The following is a 23,973-nucleotide window of genomic DNA, read 5'->3' as shown; positions in this document are numbered from 1 at the left end:
ACATGGCCATAAGGGGGTTTGAAAATGACTTTGGGCCCATATGAAAATAATAAAATGTGAACAATAATTTATAATACATTGGTGGTCAGTGTGATTACATTGGTGGTCAGTGGGATTACATTGGTGGTCAGTGGGATAACATTGGTGGACGGTGTGAATATATTGGTGGACAGTGTTCTAGATGAACAATGAGTGGTGAAATTACCTACTTGGGCCAATAAAATATCCAGTTTGGTTGGATTAATCTGCTGGGCTCTCTTATGCTGCATCGTAGCGTGCTGCTGATGGTGCCGATGCCGCTGATGGGAGTGTTCTGAGCATGCCCGATAAATTTCCTACGACGTATCGCAGGCACAAAGAAAACCCACACCTTTTTCCCATACGATTACAGGCGATCACGATATATCATGATATCATGAGTGCAGCACTAGCGATCTGGAGGATTCGATCCGACACTCATGGGGCCACGCATTGGATCAGATACACAGCCAAAATGCCGGATTTCACACAATATATCAGCCCAAATGCCCAAATTTGGCTGAAATCGGGCATAATCGCTCTATTGTATGGGGCCCTTTAGCAACATGCCTGTATGCTGCTTTATGACATATATTGTGCATAGTCATGTGTTATATATGGAATCTTAAATGTTGTTTTTAATTTTGTAATGTATTATATATTTGTGTATTTGTTGTGATTTAGTCGGCAGTTTCTATTGCCTAAGATCACGGTAGTCTGTAATGATTTGAGGACACTTTTCTCACTGTGCAGCCAAGAGCATGTATTGCTTCTAGTATAAATAAGTGACTGCTCATGATGAGGCCACACCTGCTGACAAAGTCTGTGACAAAACACTTTGGATCTGACTTGCGGACACTTTGGGGGTCATTCCGAGTTGTTCGCTAGTTATTTTTTTTTCGCAACGGAGCGATTAGTAGCGAATGCGCAAGCTCCGCAGTGCGACTGCGCCAAGTAAATTTGCTATGCAGTTAGGAATTTTACTCACGGTTTTTTCTTCGTTCTGGTGATCGTAATGTGATTGACAGGAAGTGGGTGTTTCTAGACGGAAACAGGCCGTTTTATGGGTGTGTGCGAAAAACGCTACCGTTTCTGGGAAAAACGCGGGAGTGGCTGAAGAAACGGAGGAGTGTCTGGGCGAACGCTGGGTGTGTTTGTGACGTCAAACCAGGAACGACAAGCACTGAACTGATCGCAGATGCCGAGTAAGTTTGAAGCTACTCAGAAACTGCTAAGAGGTGTGTAATCGCAATTTTGAGAATCTTTCGTTCGCAATTTTACTATGCTAAGATTCACTCCTAGTAGGCGGCGGCTTAGCGTGTGCAAAGCTGCTAAAAGCAGCTTGCGAGCGAACAACTCGGAATGACCCCCTATATGCGGTGATGTCTATCTGTAGATCCTGGTGTGTGGGAAATTTGACCAGCAACACCTGATATATGCGGCAAGATGGCTTGGGGATGTCTGCTGTCTGTAGGTGGCACTAACACAGTATACTGAGATAGCATTTGTTTACTAAGATGCATGTGAGCTTTCATTTATATTAAATGCTTCTATGCTATCTACTCATACTTGAGCCCTCCATCTTTTTCTTTTTGCATGTTGCCAATTGAGCCGGTGGCATTCAACTGACTGTGAGGCTAATGGAAATGACCGAGCAGCTATTCTAAAATTGATCATATATAACAGATGGAGCCTTGTTCATCTATGCTGTCTAAGGAGTTAGTCCCAATCACGGAGTGACAGCATGCCTTGGCACAAGGCGGCTCATCTAGTAGTTGTAGGGAGGTGCACAGAGCTTAGCATGGCATATGGCATTAACGGTGAGTGTAATACCTGCGATCATCCACCAGATGTTTCTTTTTAAAATCACTGTTGTGCATGTATGAGGTGTCCAATTAAATACTATAGTGCAAGAATCATCACTGCACATGCGTGAGGTCTCCATTGAAATACACTTTATCGTATAGTACTGTATGTTAAATATAAATTTTTCTTAAAAAATGCTATTGCATAGGTTATGCATGTACTGTATATAGGCACTGCTGTATGTGCGTCCCATTACGCTATTTAAAACACAGGGGCTATGGGGATAAGTGACCTCTGGGCAACATACATAGCAGGCCAGACTTGATCACTGAGCAGGTTTTTGTGGAAGCCTACATCTATGGAGCAATAGATGGCATAGGTTTAGCATGTATCAGGGCAAAACTGTATATGCATCTCATTACGCTATTAAAAACAAACGGGCTATGAACATAAGTGAGCTCTGTCTGGCCAATGTACTTTAGCAGGCCAGACTCGAGCATTGAGCATGTTAACAAAATGGCTGCCAAGCATGAACCAGGGCTTCGTGAAAGCCTACATCTATGGAGTGAGCAACGGAATAGGTTTTGCATGTATCAGGGCAATGCTGTACTGTCGTCTTATAATGCTATTTAAAACACACAGGGGCTATGGGCATAAGCGAGATCTGTCTGTATATACTATTTTTATTTATTGATTTGTCTACAGGACTTGGACGCTCACATATTGTATCCCTAACATCAATGGACAATTGCTTTAACACGTTAGTTTGCATATGTATACACAATTTTATTTATTGATTTATTGGTATATTATTTGTGTCCCAACAGAGAATGAATATTTTCTACAGCAATTCTGAAGCCCAGCATTCACACAATACTGTAGGCAGGCTACCACTCTGCTGGTTAACCCCTACCTCCTCATCCCCCTTCCCCCTCCAATGAGGCACTGCTCATTTAACAGACATGGAGGCCAGCTTACAATCAATAAATTGGCAACAGAGTATGTAAATGAAGGGCTGATACTACAGCAGCTTTGTTTGGGGGAAGGGACTAGAGAGGTCCCGAGTGTATGTACATTAAACAGTAAGTGCTTAATGTATATGAAGTACTGTACTACGGATTTTGCGTGGCAGATTCTCAGACAGTTTATTATGAAAACTGATCTTTTCTGGTGTGCATAATTCTATTGAATATAAGGTTCTTAAATGTATGAATGTTACAAAATAAAATAACTAATAAAGGGGCAGATTCAGACCTGATCGCTAGGCTGTGAGCATATATTAACTGCGCATGCTTATGCACCACAATGTAAAGGCAGGATGGACTGCAGCAATGGGGATTGCCTGTCAGAAACAGGATGGTGCGAAATTTCTGAAAGCACTGGCGATCGCAAGGAGAATTACAGTCTGTGGGTGGCAACTGACCATTTTCTGGGAGTGTTTGGAAAAACGCAGGCATGTCGAAGTGTTTGCAGGGAGGGTTCCTGATGTTAGTCCCAGTCCTGGACAGTCTGATGTGATTGCAGCGGCTGAGTAAGTCCTGGGATGCGCAGAAACGAAACAAAATCAGTTTGTGCAGCTCTGCTACACATGCGTTTGCACACTTCCACAGCAAAAATACACTCCCCCTGTAGACGGCACCTATCTGATCACAGCAGTACAAAAATCGTCTGCCTAGTGATCAGGTGTGAATTACCCCCAAATTGTCAAGGAGAAAAAAAAAAGGCATTTGGACTTTGGGAATCAAACTTGGTACTATGAGCATGGGAAGCAGCACACCTCACTGCTTGGCCATGACGCCTGGTGATAGAGACACAAGCTCATGTGTAAATGTAAGCAGTGATCCCTTCCCATAGGTTTTGCTTATGCTGTATAGGCTACGTGATGTGGATGCTTACATAACCCTAACACCAATGTACCATTACTTTAACACGCAAGTTTGCATCTGCATACACAATTTTTATTTTGCTTATGCTGTATTGGCTACGGGACTTGGATGCTCACATAAACCTAACGCCAATGGAACATTGCTTCAACATATAAGTTTTTGTCTGTATACACTATTTTTATTTATTGGTTTATTTTTTAGGTCCCTGATTAATTCTCTTTGTCTGACTGTTGGTCTGTGTGTACAGTATAACATTACAGTTGTCACGTGCCATTTGCTAAGATTACACTACACAGTATGATTACTGTACTGTATATCTATCTGCTGCTATACACTCTACAGTATTGGATTAGTGGAGCATTAACCAGCCAGTGGTAAAGATGTGTTTTGCATGCTGTGTACGTTATTGTGCCTCAACGCGCCTGTCCGTGCAACAACTCAGCAACCTGAGCTGTAGCTAAGGCATGACTAATGCTCTGTTTAGCTGGTAAAACTGCAATGATGAGGGAGGCTCCATCTGTGTATATATATATATATATATATATATATATATATATATACACACAGGTAAAGGTGGCACTCTGTGGAAGGCACCCGGGGGGTAATTCCAAGTTGATTGCAGCAAGATTTTTGTTAGCAATTGGGCAAAACCATGTGCACTGCAGGGGAGGCAGATATAACATGTGCACAGAGAGTTAGATTTGGGTGTGGTGTGTTCAATCTGCAATCTAATTTGCAATGTAAAAATAAAGCAGCCAGTATTTACCCTGCACAGATTTAAAATAACCCACCCAAATCGAACTCTTTCTGCACATGTTATATCTGCCTCCCCTGCAGTGCACATGGTTTTGCCCAATTGCTATCAAAAATCCTGCTGCGATCAACTTGGAATTAACCCCCGGTGAGCTGATATCTGCTGTTCATTTGAGTGCCCAATATTTTATATATATATATATATATATATATATATATATATATATATATATATATATATATCTATATATATATATATATATATATATATATATATATATATATATAGATATATATATATATAGATATATATATAGATATATATATATATATATATATATATATATATATATATATATATATATATATATAAGTTAACATAATAGTGTGAGCGCACAATAATTAGTTCAACTCCTCTGTGGAACTACAAGTCCATTATTGAGTCAGTCAATTACTAGACCAGAGCTAATTCACCCCAGCACTCATTTCTTATGGCCTGTATGCACACTGATTCAGCTGTCATCCTCCAGAGAAACCAGACTCCACCCATGACAAAGAAAATCTACAAGGAGAGATGAATGGAGGTGGCAATAGTGCATTAAAAGAATACCATTTTATTAAAATATCTTCACCGAGCACAGTGGCAAAAAAGCGTACTAGAGGTGACGGTTAAACCACAGCTAGCATGTAAAAACCACAGGTCCCAAATAGGCATGCACGCCATCAAGTTTTTAGACCAGGATCACCATTCGCGTCAAGCTAGACTTGACGGCGTGTATGCCTATTCGGAACCTGTGGTATTTACATGCTAGCGGTGGTTTAAACACCACCTCTGGTATGGTTTTTTATCAATGTGCTCGGTGAAAATATTTTAATAAAATGGTATTCTTTTAATGCACTATTGTGTCTCCATTCATCTCCCCTTGTAGAGATATATATATTAGTGATGAGCGGGTTCGGTTTCTCAGAATCTTAACCCCCCGAACTTCACCCATTTTACACAGTTCCAAGGCAGACTCTGATCCTCCCGCCTTGCTCGGTTAACCCGAGCACGCCCGAACGTCATCATCCCGCTGTCGGATGCTCGCGAGATTCGTATTATATATAAGGAGCCACGTGTCGCCGCCATTTTCACTCATGCATTGGAGATGATAGGGAGAGGACGTGCAGCGTTCTCTCAATGTCTGTGTTCAGTGTGCTGCAAATATCTGTGCTCAGTGTGCTGCAAATATCTGTGCTCAGTGTGCTTGCAAATATCTGTGCTCAGTGTGCTGAAAATATCTATGTTTTCTGCCTGAAAAATGCTCCATATCTGTGCTGCATTGTAGTATAGGAGGACAGTGCAGAATTTTGCTGACCAGTTTCCACCAGTATTATATAGCAGTACGGTACAGTAGGCCACTGCTCTACCTACCTCTGTGTCGTCAAGTATACTATCCATCCATACCTGTGGTGCATTTTAGTTGTGCGCAGTATATATAGTAGGAGGACAGTGCAGAATTTTGCTGACCACCAGTAAATAATATATATCAGTATGGTACAGTAGGCCACTGCTCTACCTAACTTTGTGTCATCAAGTATACTATCCATCCATACCTGTGGTGCATTTTATTTATGTGCAGTATATATAGTAGGAGGACAGTGCTGAATTTTGCTGACCACCAGTATATAATATATATCAGTACGGTACAGTAGGCCACTGCTCTACCTATCTTTGTGTCGTCAAGTATACTATCCATCCATACCTGTTGTGCATTTTATTTGTGCGCAGTATATATAGTAGGAGGACAGTGCAGAATTTTGCTGACCACCAGTATATAATATATAGCAGTACGGTACAGTAGGCCACTGCTCTACCTACCTCTGTGTCGTCAAGTATACTATCCATCCATACCTGTGGTGCATTTTATTTGTGTGCAGTATATATAGTAGGAGGACAGTGCTGAATTTTGCTGACCACCAGTATATAATATATAGCAGTACGATACAGTAGGCCATTGCTGTTGATATATTACTTTCATATAATTCCACACATTAAAAAATGGAGATAAAAAATGTGGAGGGTAAAATAGGGAAAGATCAAGATCCACTTCCACCTCGTGCTGAAGCTGCTGCCACTAGTCATGGCTGAGACGATGAAATGCCATCAACGTCGTCTGCCAAAGCCGATGCCCAATGTCATAGTAGAGAGCATGTAAAATCCAAAAAACAAAAGTTCAGTAAAATGACCCAAAAATCAAAATTAAAAGTATCTGATGAGAAGCGTAAACTTGCCAATATGCCAATTACGACACGGAGTGGCAAGGAAGAGGCTGAGGCCCTGGCCTATGTTCACGGCTAGTGGTTCAGATTCACATGAGGATTGAAGCACTCATCCTCTCGCTAGAAAAATGACAGACTTACGCTGGCAAAAGCACAGCAAAGAACCGTGCGTTCTTCTAAATCACAAATCCCCAAGGAGAGTCCAATTGTGTCGGTTGCGATGCCTGACCTTCCCAACACTGGACGGGAAGAGGTGGCGCCTTCCACCATTTGCACTCCCCCTGCAAGTGCTGGAAGGAGCACCCGCAGTCCAGTTCCTGATAGTCAAATTGAAGATGTCACTGCTGAAGTACACCAGGATGAGGATATGGGTGTTGCTAGTGCTGAGGAGGAAATTGACAAGGAGGATTCTATGGTGAGGTGGTTTGTTTAAGTCAGGCACCCGGAAAGACACCTGTTGTCCATGGGACGAATATGGCCATTGACATGCCTGGTCAAATTGCAAAAAAAATCACATTGTCGGTGTGGAATTATTTTAACAGAAATGCGGACAACATTTGTCAAGCCATGTGTTGCCTTTGTCAAGCTGTAATAAGTAGGGGTAAGGATGTTAACCACCTAGGAACATCCTCCCTTATATGTCACCTGGAGCGCATTCATCAGAAGTCATTGACAAGTTCAAAAACTTTGGGTGACAGCGGAAGCTGTCCACTGACAACTAAATCCCTTCCTCTTGTAACCAAGCTCCTGCAAACCACACCACCAACTCCCTCAGTGTCAATTTCCTTCTTAGACAGGAAAGCCAATAGTCCTGCAGGCCATGTCACTGTCAAGTCTGACGAGTCCTCTCCTGCCTGGGATTCCTCCGATGCATCCTTGAGTGTAACGCCTACTGCTGCTGGCGCTGCTGTTGTTGCTGTTGGGAATCGATCGTCATACCAGAGGGGAAGTCGGAAGACCACTTGTACTACTTCCAGTAAGCAATTGACTGTCCAACAGTCCTTTGCGAGGAAGATGAAATATCACAGCAGTCATCCTGCTGCAAAGCGGATAACTCAGGCCTTGGCAGCCTGGGTGGTTTTAAACGTGTGTCCGGTATCAACCGTTAATTCACAGGGAATTAGAGAATTTATTGAGTTAGTGTGTCCCCGGTACCAAATACTATCTAGGTTCCACTTCTCTAGGCAGGCGATACAGAGAATGTACACAGACCTCAGAAAAAGAATCACCAGTGTCCTAAAAAATGTAGTTGTACCCAATGTCCACTTAACCACGGACATGTGGACAAGTGGAGCAGGGCAGACTCAGGACTATATGACTGTGACAGCCCACTGGGTAGATGTATTGCCTCCCGCAGCAAAAACAGCAGCGGCGGCACCAGTAGCAGCATCTCGCAAACACCAACTCGTTCCTAGGCAGGCTACGCTTTGTATCACCACTTTCCATAAGAGGCACACAGCTGACAACCTCTAATGGAAACTGAGGAACATCATCGCAGAATGGCTTACCCCAATTGGACTGTCCTGGGGATTTGTGACATCGGACAACGCCACCAATATTGTGCGTGCATTACATGTGGGCAAATTCCAGCACGTCCCATGTTTTGCACATACATTGAACTTGGTGGTGCAGAATTATTTAAAAAACGACAGGGGCGTGCAAGAGATGCTGTCGGTGGCCCGAAGAATTGCGGGCCACTTTCGGCATTCAGCCACCGCGTGCCGAAGACTGGAGCACCAGCAAACACTCCTGAACCTGCCCCGCCATCAGCTGAAGCAATAGCTGGTAACGAGGTGGAATTCAACCCTCTATATGCTTCAGAGGATGGAGGAGCAGCAAAAGGCCATTCAAGCCTATACAGCTACCTACGATATAGGCAAATGAGGGGGAATGCACCTGACTCAAGCGCAGTGGAGAATGATTTCAACGTTGTGCAAGGTTCTGCAACCCTTTGAACTTGCCACACGTGAAGTCAGTTCATACACTGCCAGCCTGAGTCAGGTCATTCCCCTCATCAGGCTTTTGCAGAAGAAGCTGGAGAGATTGAAGGAGGAGCTAAAACAGAGCGATTCCACTAGGCATGTGGGACTTGTGGATGGAGCCCTTAATTCGCTTAACCAGGATTCACGGGTGGTCAATCTGTTGAAATCAGAGCACTACATTTTGGCCACTGTGCTCGATCCTAGATTTAAAACCTACGTTGTATCTCTCTTTCCGGCAGACACAAGTCCGCAGAGGTTGAAAGACCTGCTGGTGAGACACTTGTCAAGTCAAGCGGAACGTGACCCGTCAACAGCTCCTCCTTCACATTCTCCCACAACTGGGGCTGCGAGGAAAAGGCTAAGAATTCCGAGCCCACCCGCTGGCGGTGATGCAGGGCAGTCTGGAGCGAGTGCTGACATCTGGTCCAGACTGAAGGAACTGCCAACGATTACTGACATGTCGTCTACTGTCACTGCATATGATTCTGTCACCATTGAAAGAATGGTGGAGGATTATATGAGGGACCGCATCCAAGTAGGCATGTCAGACAGTCCGTACGTATACTGGCAGGAAAAAGAGGCAATTTGGAGGCCCTTGCAGAAACTGGCTTTATTTTACCTAAGTTGCCCCCCCCCCTCCAGTGTGTACTCCGAAAGAGTGTTTAGTGCAGCCGGTCACCTTGTCAGCAATCGGCGTACGAGGTTACTTCCAGAAAATGTGGAGAAGATGATGTTCATCAAAATGAATTATAATCAATTCCTCCGTCGAGACATTCACCAGCAATTGCCTCCAGAAAGTACACAGGGACCTGAGATGGTGGATTCCAGTGGGGACGAATTAATAATCTGTTAGGAGGGGTATGTATACAGTGAAAGGGGTGAGGAATCGGAGGATGAGGAGGAGGTGGACATCTTGCCTGTGTAGAGCCAGTTTGTGCAAGGAGAGATTGATTGCTTCTTTTTTGGTGGGGGCCCAAACCAACCAGTCATTTCAGTCACAGTCGTGTGGCAGACCCTGTCGCTGAAATGATGGGTTTGTTAAAGTGTGCATGTCCTGTTTATACAACATAAGTGTGGGTGGGAGGGCCCAAGGACAATTCCATCTTGCACCTCTTTTTTCTTTCATTTATTTTTGCATCATGTGCTGTTTGGGGAATATTTTGTGAAATGCCATCCTGTCTGACACTGCAGTGTCACTCCTTTAATTCAACAATTTTTATTAGATTTTTTGTAGAAATACAAGAACAGGGAAGACCTTCATGATACAGACATACCAAAAACCGGAGAAAAAACGGTATAGTTACAATAATCCATCGTAAGGTGCTTTTAAGCCACATCAGTGAAACCACAGATACATAGTCGGTACTTGTAGGCTTGAGTAAGAGGTAAAGGATAAACAATCTTAACCTACATGAGGTCTAGGAAATGATGAAGACATTACCGACGTGCGTCTTATCATAAGAAATCACCATATACCTAAGGCTAAGCATACAATTCTACCTGAGGATTCACAGGACATCAGTATACCCGAGAGGTCAGTAAAGAAGACAGACAGGAGGGGGGGGGGGGGAAACAAATGGGGAAAACAATACAAGTATAATCATATCATGAATGAGTAGCGGCCAAAGAAGTCCTAAGTAAAAATATTAAAGAAGTAATTCAGGCATGGTTAGCAATTCTAACCAAAGAGAAGGTTCAGTACCCATATGGCATCAGACTAAACATACAGCATGGGTTATTAAAATTAATATAATTGCATTTCCTAAGAAAACAGCAGGGGGTCCCAAAGGAACAGTAAATGGGCCTAGGTTGTCAAGAGGCCCTATCGATTTGTCTATATAGATACCACGTTATGGTCTCAAAAAGTTTATAGATGAACGACTGTACATCCGGGTCTAGAGTATGAATATACCTCTCCCACTTCTTGGCAAACCGCCTGACCCCCAATTCAATATCAGGAAGAGTAGCATGCCTCTCAAAATAAATAATCCGGAGGGTCATGTGTTTCACAGCCATCAAAGAAGGGGTAGACGGTTTGATCCAATTATTAAGAATTTGTTTCTTGGCAATTGTCAGGATAACAGAGAGTACCGGAACAATGTCTCTATCTTCAGGCCCAAGAGACCACTCCCTAAAATCAAGTAGCAAACAAGCCCTAGGGCGTTTTATTAACCGTAAGTTAAATACTGTGTTGAGATAAGCGACCACCTTGTACCAACTTAGATATTTTCCGGCAAGACCACATATTGTGGTACAAGGTGGCACTCTGCGCAGCACATTTGATGCAACAGGTGTCGTCTGGGACCATGTGTGCCCTCTGATTATGCGCTATATATGCCCTTTGGAGCGTCTTCAAGTGAACCTCTTGCAAAGAGGCAGAGTGTAAGAACCTAAAAGTGGGTAAAATGTTATCTAACAATTCAGCGCACGATCCCATATTGGGGATATCTCTGGCCCATGAAGACAACGCGGAATCCCAGAGCCGGTCTCTATATGAGACCCTAAAGGTGTTTCTGAAGTAACTAAGATGGTAAGGACAATCTTTAGTAAGCACCATTAAGGTGCGAAGCGGGTCTGTGGTAGCCTCAGAAATCATTGGGTGAGACTGGGATTGAGCAAAGTGTCTAACCTGCAGGTACATAAAAAATTCCCAGTGGGAAATACCAAATTTTATCTGGATATCAGAGAAAGAAAGCACTGCGTTGCCTCCTGGGTCGTATATGTCTCTAATAGCTGCGATCCCCTTTTCTCTCCAACTCAAAAAATGTGCGTTATCAAGGCCAGGAAGGAAACATGGGTTACCCCAAAACGTAGTGTGAAGAGAGGTGTCAGGTTTTCTCTGGGCTTTAGTGTGAGTGGCCTGCCATGCTCGGTATGTATGCCAAAATAAAATATTATGTTTTATTTCAGATGGGAGACGGGAGTTTGGGGTGTGTAAGAGTGCAGCAGGGGAGAAAGGATGGAATACGGCCAACTCAAGTGGCAAGTTCGTAAATACTGATCTGCCCCAAAGCAGTCTGTGATATACCGGTACATCGCTGCTCTACTAAGTAGAGCAGGATCCGGGATTCCCATACCTCCCTCTTCACGTAATAGCTGTAACCTAGTGTAGGGGACTCTTGGTCGTTTACCTGCCCATAGAAATCTAGTGAAACACTGTTTAAGAAAAAGGACATCTTTCTCAACAAGGGCAATAGGGAGCATAAGAAGAAAATAAGCAATCTTGGGAAAAACAACAGATTTAATAACTTCTGCGCGACCCATAAGAGACAAGGGCAGAGTCGCCCAGTCTGTAAGGATTTTAGACACCTTGGATAAAATAGGACCAAAATTAACCGCATATAGATCCGGGAGGGAAGTAGGGATCTGAACCCCTAAATATCTAAGACTATCTCCAGCCACTGGGAATCGGGACAGGACCGGGTGTAATGGAAAGAGGGAAGAGTCTCCTGAAAGGAGGAGAAGCTCGGTTTTAGATATATTAATTTTGTATCCCGCAAAGGAACCAAATTGTTCAATCAGGGAGACAATCGCAGGGATGGACGTATCAGGATGAGAAATAAATAGAAGCATGTCGTCAGCATACAGTGATAATTTTACCATAGTGTCCATTATTTTTATGCCTGTAAATCTGGGAGAATTTCTCAGGGAAACAGCTAGGGGTTCTAAAGCTAAGGCAAATAATAAAGGTGACAAGGGGCAGCCCTGACGTGTGCCACTCTGGATAAGAAAAGGGGATGAGAGGATACCATTCCCCAAAACTTGAGAGGAGGGAGATTCATATAATTGGGAAATAAGAGAGACAAAGTCCTCAGGTGCACCAAAGCGGTGAAGCGTTTCATACAGATGGTCCCAGGTGACCAGGTCGAACGCCTTTTCGGCATCAAGTGACAATGGAGGTCATTCCGAGTTGTTCGCTCGCAAGGCGATTTTAGCAGAGTTGCTCACGCTAAGCCGCCGCCTACTGGGAGTGAATCTTAGCATCTTAAAATTGCGAACGAAGTATTCGCAATATTGCGATTACACACCTCGTAGCAGTTTCTGAGTAGCTTCAGACTTACTCGGCATCTGCGATCAGTTCAGTGCTTGTCGTTCCTGGTTTGACGTCACAAACACTCCCAGCGTTCGCCCAGACACTCCTCCGTTTCTCCGGCCACTCCTGCGTTTTTTCCGGAAACGGTAGCGTTTTTTACCACACGCCCATAAAACGGCCTGTTTCCGCACAGTAACACCCATTTCCTGTCAATCACATTACGATCGCAAGACCGATGAAAAAGCCGTGAGTAAAATTACTAAGTGCATAGCAAATTTACTTGGCGCAGTCGCAGTGCGGACATTGCGCATGTGCATTAAGCGGAAAATCGCTGCGATGCGAAGATTTTTACCGAGCGAACAACTCGGAATGAGGGCCAATAATACATTAGTGTCAGTGGGTTTGGAAAGCTGAATGGCCTGCATAACAGTCAAGACCTTTCGGATATTGCTCACTGATTGCCGACCCCAGACAAATCCAGTCTGGTCTGTATGAAGTATATCAGGGACTATGAATTTGAGTCTATTCGAGAGGATTTTAGTGAACAATTTATAATCCGTGTTTAGAAGGGAGATCGGACGATAAGAACTGGGAGACTCAGGATCCCGGCCAGGCTTCGGGATAACCTTTATGAACGCGGAATTAAAATATTGGGGCAAGGAAGCACCCTGCATAAAAGAATTAAATAAGACAGAAAGAGGTTCGCACAGTCTAGTAGATAGAATTTTATAGTAGTCATTGGCAAAACCATCAGGGCCCGGAGTCTTCCCAGTCTTCAGTCCAGCTATTGCTAAAGAAACTTCCTCAGTGGTGATAGGTGCAAGAAGAGAGGTACAGTGCGACTCTGACATTTGGGGCAGATCAGTAGAAGACCAAAAGCTAGACTTGTGGGTCTGGTTAATAACATGACGTGCATAAAGAGTGGTATAAAAAGACTGTAGCACCTCAGCAATCTCGGCCGAGGTCCGTACTCTGTCCCCACCTTGGGTGAGCAGAGAGTGAATGACCACTTTAGGGTGTCTGCCTTTTAGCAAACGGGATAACAGTTTGCCATACTTATTGCCATATCTGTAAATGCCACAGTCTCTTGAAAATGAATATTTAGCTTCCATTTGAGAAAGGAGGGTATCAAACAGTGTTTTTTGTGTAAGGTATCGTTCCCTAGTAGAAGGGGAGGGGGAGGATTTAAATTCCTGAATAGAGTGAGTAAAAGCCGCCTGGGCTTCCAAATATTGCGAGTTTAAATCTAAATCCCTTTTTTTTACTATAGGACATAATGTGCCCCCGAATAACCGATTTGACGCCTGCCAGAAAAGAGCAGGATCCTCACTCAGAGTTTCTCCATTATGCGTATGATAATCCAGCCACGCTGCATCTAATGGGGAGCGGAATTTCAGAGAGCCACTTAAATGAAAGGGGAAGTGCCAGGAGCGAAAAGGGGATTTTTCTGAGAGGAGCATCAATTTCATCCAGCATAAAGCATGGTCCGAAATACAGATATCCTCAATTTTAGAGTCAGACACTTTTGAGAAAAAGGAGTCAGATAACAGCAGATAGTCAATCCTCGAGAACGTGTGGTGCGCAGCTGAGAGGCATGTAAATTCCCTTTCTAATGGGTAGCATGCGCGCCACACATTCACTAAGGACAACTGCGAGCAAATATAGGGGACACCAATACGTGGTAACGAGGGGGGAGCGCGAGGGGGGGGGGGGATTTATCCAAGGTTGGAGAAGAATATAAATTAAAATCTCCACCCAAGATTATAGGAATTTCAGAGTAGCTTAGTAGCTTAGTGACCATGTTCGTATAAAATTGCTTAGAGTACTGATTGGGAGCATAGATATTACAAAGTAGGAACCTGGATGCATACAATGTGACATCTGCCAGTACATACCGACCCTGAGTGTCATCTAAAATCGCATGGACAGAGATAGGGACCGTGTGCCGTGCTAAAATAATCACTCCCCTAGCCTTAGAAGAGAAGGAGGAAGAGGCTACCACAGACCAACCCACACAGTGTTTAGTTTTACCACCTCATTTGGCATAAGGTGAGATTCCTGAATGAAAACAACATCCATCCCCACCTTCCGAAGATAGAGCAAACTCTTTCTGCGTTTAGCTGGGGAGTTGATCCCTCCCACATTCCACGTGCCGACACTCAAACTAGCCATGCATCAAATGAACTGGGAAAACCTGCGCAGTAATCATGATATCTACAGCCGCCGAAAAACTGATACAAATCATACCGGGGTGGACACATTAGGAGGAGAAGGGGAGGGGGAGAAGAAAAGAGGGACAAAAACATAGAAAACACACAAAATATAACATTAACATTGTGAAAGAAAGTCCTGCTAAGGACAATCATAACATCAGAAAACGAGAACAACCGGTTCAAGCAAGCACAGAGGCCGTCATAGACCGCCAATGAGCCAGCCAGAATTATGAAAACCTGAGGAAAAAATGAGGGAGGGGGCGCCCTTACCCACCCTCGGCAACATAATATATGAAAATATACATAGGAAAAATAACAAGAAAATATCAGACCACACAGAGCATGTTACAGAAAAAAGAAAAACGCAGCCTGTCACATAAGAAGTAGGGGGAGATATCTCCGCTAAGCATATATAACCATTCAAGAAAGATTACATAGCCACAAAAAGAGAACAGATGAATAAGAAAAATCTAAAACAGAAAACAAGGCAAAAAGGTTCAGCCCACTGTATAAGACCAAAGTCTCTTTTGGGGGACAAAACACCTGCAGCAGATTCTACTGCCTGACACTGCAGTGCCACTCCTAGATGGGCCAGGTGTTTGTGTTGGCCACTTGGGTCGCTTAGTTTAGCCATCCAGCGACCTTGGTGCACCTCTTTTTTTCTTTGCATCATGTGCTGTTTGGGGACTATTTTTTAAATCAGCCATCCTGTCTGACACTGCAGTGCCACTCCTAGATGGGCCAGGTGTTTGTGTCGGCCACTTGGGTCGCTTAGCTTAGTCATCCAGCAACCTCGGTGCAAATTTTAGGACTAAAAATAATATTGTGAGGTGTGAGGTGTTCAGAATAGACTGGAAATGAGTGGAAATTATGGTTATTGAGGTTAATAATACTATGGGATCAAAGTGACCCCCAAATTCTATGATTTAAGCTGTTTTTGAGGGGGTTTTGTAAAAAGAGGATTTTGGTACTTACCGATAAATCCATTTCTCTGAATCCTCTAGGGGACACTGGAGTCATATACAATAGGGGTGTGAAGCTTGCAACCGGAGAATTAGCATTGTCTGCACAGCCGGCTCCTCCCCCTTCACATCCCTCATCCCTCAGTTTGGAAAATTTGACCGAGAGAGCAGGACATGAAACTAGAGCACATGGCGAGGAACCGAACCGTACCACATATTAAAACAGCTTCCGAGTAATTCTAAACAGAAAAACCAACGCTGTTTGCACAAACTGTTTGAACAAGAACCTTGAACACAGCAGGTTGACAGCACCGAGGCGGGCGTCCAGTGTCCCCTAGAGGATTCAGAGAAATGGATTTATCGGTAAGTACCAAAATCCTCTTTTCTCTTTCATCCACTAGGGGACACTGGAGTCATATACAATAGGGGACGTCCCAAAGTTATTCCCCAGGGAGGGCGTGCTGTCAGTGGTCTGCAAAACTAAACGTCCGAACTTAGAGTGTCCGGACGCAAAGGCATCAAACTTGTAAAATTTTGCGAACGTGTGGGTTGAGGACCACGTCGCCGCTCTGCTAAGTTGAGTAGTGAAAACACCTCTGACGGTCCTCCACGAGGCGCACCCGTATGAGCCGGAACCTGTTTGCCACAGGAACCATAAGCTTGCCAAATGGCAAGTCGAATCCATGGAGACAAAAGCAGCTCAGATGCTGGCCAACCCTCATAAAGAACAAACAATGGTCCGACAGTTTGAAGGCCGACGTAACTTGTACGTATACCCGTAAAGCTTGGACAACAGGCAAAGACACATCCCCATCTGTGAGACTCTGAAAAGATGGAACCACAATTGGCTGGTTTACGTGAAACCCCGAAACCACCTTAGGAAGCAAACCTGTTCTTGTATGGAGTTCTGCTCTAACCCCATGCGACATTCAAAGGACTTACACGATAGGGCTCCCAACATAGAAAACCCGCCTGGCCGAAACCAAGGCAAGCAATAACGTGACCTTGTCAAAGATATAGTTCATCTCTGTTATTGCTAACGACTCAAACGTTGGAGATCTGAAAAATTCCAACCCAAATTACAGTCCCATGGCGTATTCGTAGGGCAAAAAGGGGGTTGTACCCTCAGAACCCCCCGTAAAAAAGCTTGAACCTCTGGCAAGAATGCTAAACGCTTGTTGACATAGGATGGAGAGAGACGAAATTTGAACGTTCAGAGAGCCCAGCCTTAGTCCTATATCTAGACCGTCTGAAGGAACAGCAGAAGTCTGGATAAGTGGAAGTTCGTCGAATTCCACCCACGTTATTGACACAAGTCCATGTACATCTTCCAAATCCTGTAGTAGTGCATGGCTGTGACCAGCTTCCTAGCGGTAATTATCGTAGGAACGGTCGTTCTTGGTATCCCTCTGTGTGTTAAAATCCGGGTTACAATAGTCCCGCCGTTAAATGTTGGAACAGTCCCTGAGATAGCAGGTCCTCCCTTTGAGGTAATCGCCAACGATCTTCCACCAGTAACCCTCGCCGGATTGAGTACCAACTCCTGTGGGGCCAATCTGGTGCCATTAGAATTGCCCGTACTCATTCTCGGTTCAACCGTTACAGAACCCTGGGTATGAGTGGGAAAGGTGGAGAAATAAAAACCCTCTTGTAACACCAAGGAAGTCTTACTGCGGTCACTCCTTCTGCTGCTGGATATCTTGTCCTGGACACAGATCTGGGCAGCTGATGGTCTCGCCGAGACGCCATTAGATCGACTAGAGGTAGACCCCATCTCCTCACCACCCTGTCGAAAATCTGTGGATGTAGGCACCACTTTCCCGGATGCATGTCCTGGCAGTTGAGATCATCTGTTTTCAAGTTTTCCACACCTGGAATGAACACTGCTGAGAGGATGATGTTTCGCCTTTCTGCCCACAACAAGATCTTTGTGGCTTTCATTAACGCCATCCTGCTCTTTGTTCCCCCTTGATGGTTTATGCAAGCAGTCGTCGTGACATTGTCCGACTGTATCTTTAAGTGTTGACCCATGACTAGGTCTGCGGCTAAGAGAAGCGCACCGCCAACTGCTCTCAGTTCGAGAATGTATCTGGGCAGGCTGCCCTTCATGTTCTAAGCCGGCAATAACTGACTGGATTTATTCCATCTTGAATCTGCAAACCGTTAGGACTTTGTACCACTAGGGCGGCATCCCAACCTCTGAGATTGGCGTTCGTTGTCAGGATCCTCCAATCCCAAATGCCGAATCTCTTGCAAGCTGCGAGATTCTTGTGCAACGACCACCAAATCAGTAGGTTCGTATGTGTGGTGGAAGTTGGATTCTTTGATGTAGAAGTCAGTGCGAATCTGCTCCCTGAGCAATGAGTTTCATCTGGAATGGTCGGGAATGAAGTCTGCTGTACCGGAGAGCTGTGAATGACGCCACCCTCTTCTCGAGAAGTAGCACACAGAGGTGTAGAGAAACAGTCTGTGTCCTTAGTACCTGAGCCAGTAACCTTTGTGGGTTCTGGATCTAGTGCTCTGGTAGGAATACTCTCAATTGTATAGTGTCCAAGATGAGACAGAGGAATTTATTCCGTTGAGTTAGCATGAGGTTGGATTACTTTGATGAGATGCTGAGCATCCTTTATCAGCTGTTTCTGAGATGAGGTTGTCAATGTCGAAAAATATCGTAGTTCACAATGCCTTGTACTAACCCCAATGCACATGCCCGCTGCTCGTGCATTCAGTCTGCCGTGTGTGCACATGTCCGCAAATTGCGTAAACTCGCTCCGGCGATTACGCGCGTGATATGCGTATTTACGGTAGAGTTTGTGAGCTTGTAGCGGGCGACTCATTTATAGCATAGTTAACTCATATAGTGTGTTTTGTAGATAATATTTCCCTTAACAATGTCAGTAAAAATGTTTAGTTTAAATGGTTCGTGGACATGGGGATTTCTCTTTGCATGATATGAAGGGTCAGGCAAAGGTTGGAAGGTGGTGTTTAGTATCCAGCTGTAGAGTATTTTAATAGTAACGTTTCGGTGTTGGTTAGGAAGAGATTGTTCGCTGCTGCGTATAGTTATGCACAAAAGTATGTTTGGAACATTAAATGTATTTGCAGTTTAATTACACATGCAGGGGGAATCCAGAGGATACCTCCCACCTGGGCAGTTGGAGAAGGACACAGCCCACCTGTTTAAACCCACCTATGACCTTTACTATAATGTGGAGACACATTCCTGTGTCCAATGAACAATGAAATTGTAGGGACCATTGTATTGTGAATGTATGCTGTAAATATAAGGACCACCATTGCTGGGACACTCACTCACTCTCTGCAAGGTTTTCACACTGAAGGCTAGAGGCCTGGTCCAGGAGCGCTTGCGAATCATTGCCATGTGTGTAAGTTCACTGTAGCCATTTCTTCCCTTTGTGTATGCCATTCATTCTCATTCTGTGTACTTGTGTTTGCGATCGTTCGCTATTGTTTATATTTGTGTTATGTTATTCTGTTTAGTTGTTAATGTTAGGTTTGTAGTGTATAAGCTGTTACTGTTTTTCCCCTTTTACATACTAAAATCTTCTAAGAAGGTGTTGGAACCTTACCAAGTATTGTGTGTTTCACCATTTATTACTAGGGGTTTCTGAGCATCTCAATCGCTCAAACAGCTTGCTTAATAACAAGGTTAACCAGTGTTACATCATTGCAGTATCTCGGTACTAAGGTTTACAGTATAACCATATTCTGTGTTTAAGGTTTAAAAGCTTATTGACTGTGTGTGCGCTCGCTGTGTGTATTCCGTACACCCAGCGCAGCGTGTGTACGTAATTTGCGTACCACGTGCAAAGTCTTTGTACGCAAATAGCGTACAAAGTGCGTAGCACGTGCACGTGGTTTAGCGGCCATAACGGCTTCACGGTATTAGTACATAGTCAAATATTACCTTTGAACATAAGCTATCAATTGGGGGCGATCGTCCAGGCCTCCTCATATCCACAGCTTAGTACGACAAAGCATACTTTTATCTATCAGCAAAGGTCGAGAAGGTAGTATCCCCTGTTATCCGTTTGGTGGTTGGGAATACAGTAGTGCTGATTAGATAAAGCGTCTGCTCCGCTTGGTTTGAAGGGATGCTGGTGGGATCCGGAACCGAAAGGTAAGAACGTTAAGCTATTGTTTTTTTTAATCTGTTTAATTTCTGTTTGGTGCCAACTGCGCACGCAAGACACGTAACACACGCACACACCTGTACTCTGCATATCTGATCATATTGTTGCAAAACAAGGTTCAAATGAGTCATATTGTGTTTGATTCAGATTGGATTGCTTATCTGTTTAAGTAGGTTTAAAAGCATTTTTAAAAGTTTGCATAGCTTGATAGTTTTGTTTTTAACCCAGGCCTAAAATAACTTCAGGGGCTTGCATGGTGATTTTTTTTGTGACAAAAGAAGCCGCATGGTCTGTCCTCCATTTTGTGTAACCCTCATGGGTGTGGAAGGGGGAAGAGCAGCGGCCATTTTGGGGAAAGTCATTTTTTTTTCAAAATAGCTGATTTTCAGTAGACTCAGGAATAATCAGCCGTCCCTTGTCAAAAAGAAATCACCATTTACGAGTTTCCAATGCATTTATTTAACCCATGTCATAATCAATTATAAATAGTTCAGATGGGGCTAAATGAAAATTAATAGTAAAATGAATATTTGATATAAGAACGACACACAGAGATAAAACAAAGTTGTTGTTGTTTTTTTCCTTTTTCTCTCTTCCTTACCTCTGTGATTCAGTTAAACTCTGCTTGTGAGATGGGCCATTGAAATGCAAATTAACCTGTGTGGCTGCTTTTTCCTGGCAGTGAAAAATCACCTTCACAGACAGTCAAAAGCACAGCATTCATATGCAAATTAGAAACACTTAATGGGTACATAGAGATAATATTATAATTATGTGTGTGTTTACAGCAATGTATGTTCTGCAGGATGGCTGTACAATATGAATCATACTATTGGAAGCATTGATTATTAGATTAATTTAGAATTTTTATTTGTGTATTCTCACATATCTACCTTCCTGTTTGCCGTTTGCATTGATAACGTGCAGAGAAAATTTGCTGCTATTTTAAAAAGTAAGGAGTAATACTTAAGGGAGTCATTGTAAAAAACACGCACACAGCAAAGAAGATACTGTGTGGTGTTTGGTAAGCGATTATAGTGAAATATCGCTTACATTTATAGAAGCGTGTTATTTGTTTTACTGCGGACGTATCCAGCCTGTGTACACGTGTCTCTCACCGAGTGCGAGTCAAGCGTACACGACGCAAAGGCCTACACACGTGGCGTAAATTACGCAACGTGCGTACAGATATGCCCACTAGATACAAATCACACAATAGCATTGTTTTAGTAAGGCGATACGGAAGCCTTGAGATAATAGCACAATTTCTTTCAGTTTCCTAAAACTAGTTTAAAAAGATCCTTCTCTTGCTGCAGCTCCTCTAGGATTAACCTGTGTTACCTGAATGAAAGTAATTTTCTGTACAGAAAAATCAAAGTATATTTGAAGTGAAAGAAGCGTGTGTATGCAAGTGAATTTTTCTTTGGGTGAACCTTGAGAAAAATCGGGATCTCGTAGAAGTACACCCGTGAAGTGAAGCACGTGGTGGCGTGGGAGGCATCTCACGTTAACAGTGAAATAAGGTAAAAGGAGCAAGTTAGTGTTACAGCAGACCAGAAGGTCGCTAAGTTTCTGAAGACCCTGACTTAAGAAAGGTCAGAGGTAGTGGGCACAACCCACAGAGAGGTTGGCGCAAAACCCATATAGGCCCGTGTTGAGAATACGCTCCGGCTGAAGGTTTCGCAGCCTAAACAACCGATTCCGCTGGTCGTAAGGCGGATAAGTAATAGTTACTTATACGAAGTGCGACTGTACCGCACGTAATTGTGTGCATTAGTTGGTTACCTTGATACCCATTCAGTTTTTGTGGGATCATAAACACTATTTGTACATTCTAACGTGATTTGTGTAGGTTTTTTTTAATTTTAAGGGAGGTTCGCTGTTCACTCAGGAATTCTTCAATGGCCAATACTTACTGGGGAGGGTAGCATACTCCCACACGCCCCAGTAAATAGCGGTTCATAGGGGCCCTAGGTTGAGTACAGCAGCGCTAATGCAGTTTCTGGGTGTATTGGTCAACGTGGGCGAGAGGGAGTGAAGGCACTTAAGCTTTCACCGTCGCCTTACCTCAGGCAACTTGGTTTTTTGTAGGAATTCGCAAAGAAGGCAATACCTGCAAATAATGGGGGCCAGTTGCTCAAGTAAGGGATGATCAACCAAGGTTCAGGTTGATTTAGTACCACGACCAGTTGGGTCAGCGAGGTATATAATGTGTGAAAAATATGGATCACACACAGAGGTTTTATGCAATGAGTGGGAACGTATGACTGTGAACGATGGAGAACAGTTCTCCAGGGTGGGCAGTTTTGATCCTGAGGTGTTGCAAAATTTAAGGAGAAGGATAGGTCTCATAAAATCCGGAAAGCAACGGAATAGACATTATAACTGTTTACATTTATGGCAACAGGAAAGTGAGATACAAAGGAAAGTAGCGTACACAGCTTGTTCTCACTTTAGCAGGAAACATATGGCAACTGGAGAAGCAATGGCTACAGAGAATGGCATACTGGGATATGATGATAATTGTGCACTTAGTAATTGTATTAATAATGATAAGAGTACATGTAATAAATGTAATAAATGTAATAATGATAGAAGGAAAACTGATAAATGTACAAATTCTAACCCGTGCAAGATGCACCCCATGTTAAACTTCCCTCAGGATTACAAGCAAGAAAGTGAGCCCAGCACGATGTCGACACCTTTTCCAGCAGCCATCATACGAGACACCCAGGTGGGCACGGCCCAATCGGTAAAGGCAGTAGTCAAACCCCCTTACGGAGGGTCAGGTGAGGTCGTGTCCGCAGGTAAGTACGGTATTGTATATTATGCATAGACAAATGCACCTCACATTGTAGAGTCAACACAAGATGATGTAGCTGAACTTAATCCTGTCAGGGTGATTGCAATCCCAAATGGACAGACTGACGCTCTGGGAATCACTCCCGCCAGGGACAGTGCAATGCACTGCCCCTGGTCCCGGACAGAATTGAGGACAATTATGTCTGAATTTCCCGATCCCAGGAAAGATCTAGCTGCATGCCAAAGTTTCATTAGAAAACTAGGTAACGCCACTGAACCCACTAACAAAGGTTGGCGAACAGTACTGCGGGCATGTCTGCCCTCCACTATTGACCCTTTGAAATTCATTTCTGATTGTAGGTTAGACAAAGAGAGACCTCTCACTGATGCATACAATCAGGAAAATGTTAAGCAGATCAACATGCAATTAGGAGTATATTTCCCAACTGTTGTCAAGTGGAACAAAATCTTCTCCATAAGACAAAAAGAAGGTGAAACTGCTTCTAATTATTTCAATCGAGCACTGCAAATAATGGCTAGATACACTGGGATCGCGGACATTGAGGAAAATGTGCATCATAGAAAAGTAGCAGTTTATGTATTAATGGAAGGTTTAACAAAAGTGTTGAGAACAAGGGTACAGACCACTCAACCTAACTGGAGAAGTATCTCGGTGACTGCGTTAAGAAAGTCCGCTGTTGGGCACGAGCGGAACATCAGCAAACACAGGGAGACACAGGGCGGTAAGCAGATGACCATAAGTAAGCTACCTCAGTCAAAACCCCAGACCCCTTTGGGTAAATCGAATGTGATAAGATGTTATAGTTGCCAGAGGGAAGGTCATTTTGCACGAGATTGTATGTTTAAAGACACAAACAAGGTATATCAACCCCCTAGACAACGACATGACCATAATATCCAAAGAACCAGGGAAGCACAGGGAGAGCGGTTGATGGTGATGAGCATCCAAGCACTAAAGGAGGCACCAAATCGACCAAAACCTCAGGCCCCTGGCACATGGAGGAAGCCAAGGGTTTGTTATCTTTGTAAAAGGGAAGGGCATTATGCCAGCAACTGTAACAGCCCATATAAAGTCAGACCC

The sequence above is a fragment of the Pseudophryne corroboree genome, chromosome 5 (genome assembly GCF_028390025.1).
Source record: "Pseudophryne corroboree isolate aPseCor3 chromosome 5, aPseCor3.hap2, whole genome shotgun sequence".
Lineage (NCBI taxonomy): Eukaryota > Metazoa > Chordata > Amphibia > Anura > Myobatrachidae > Pseudophryne > Pseudophryne corroboree.
The sequence above is the reverse complement of the archived record's forward strand: the minus strand, read 5'-3'. Positions refer to the sequence as shown.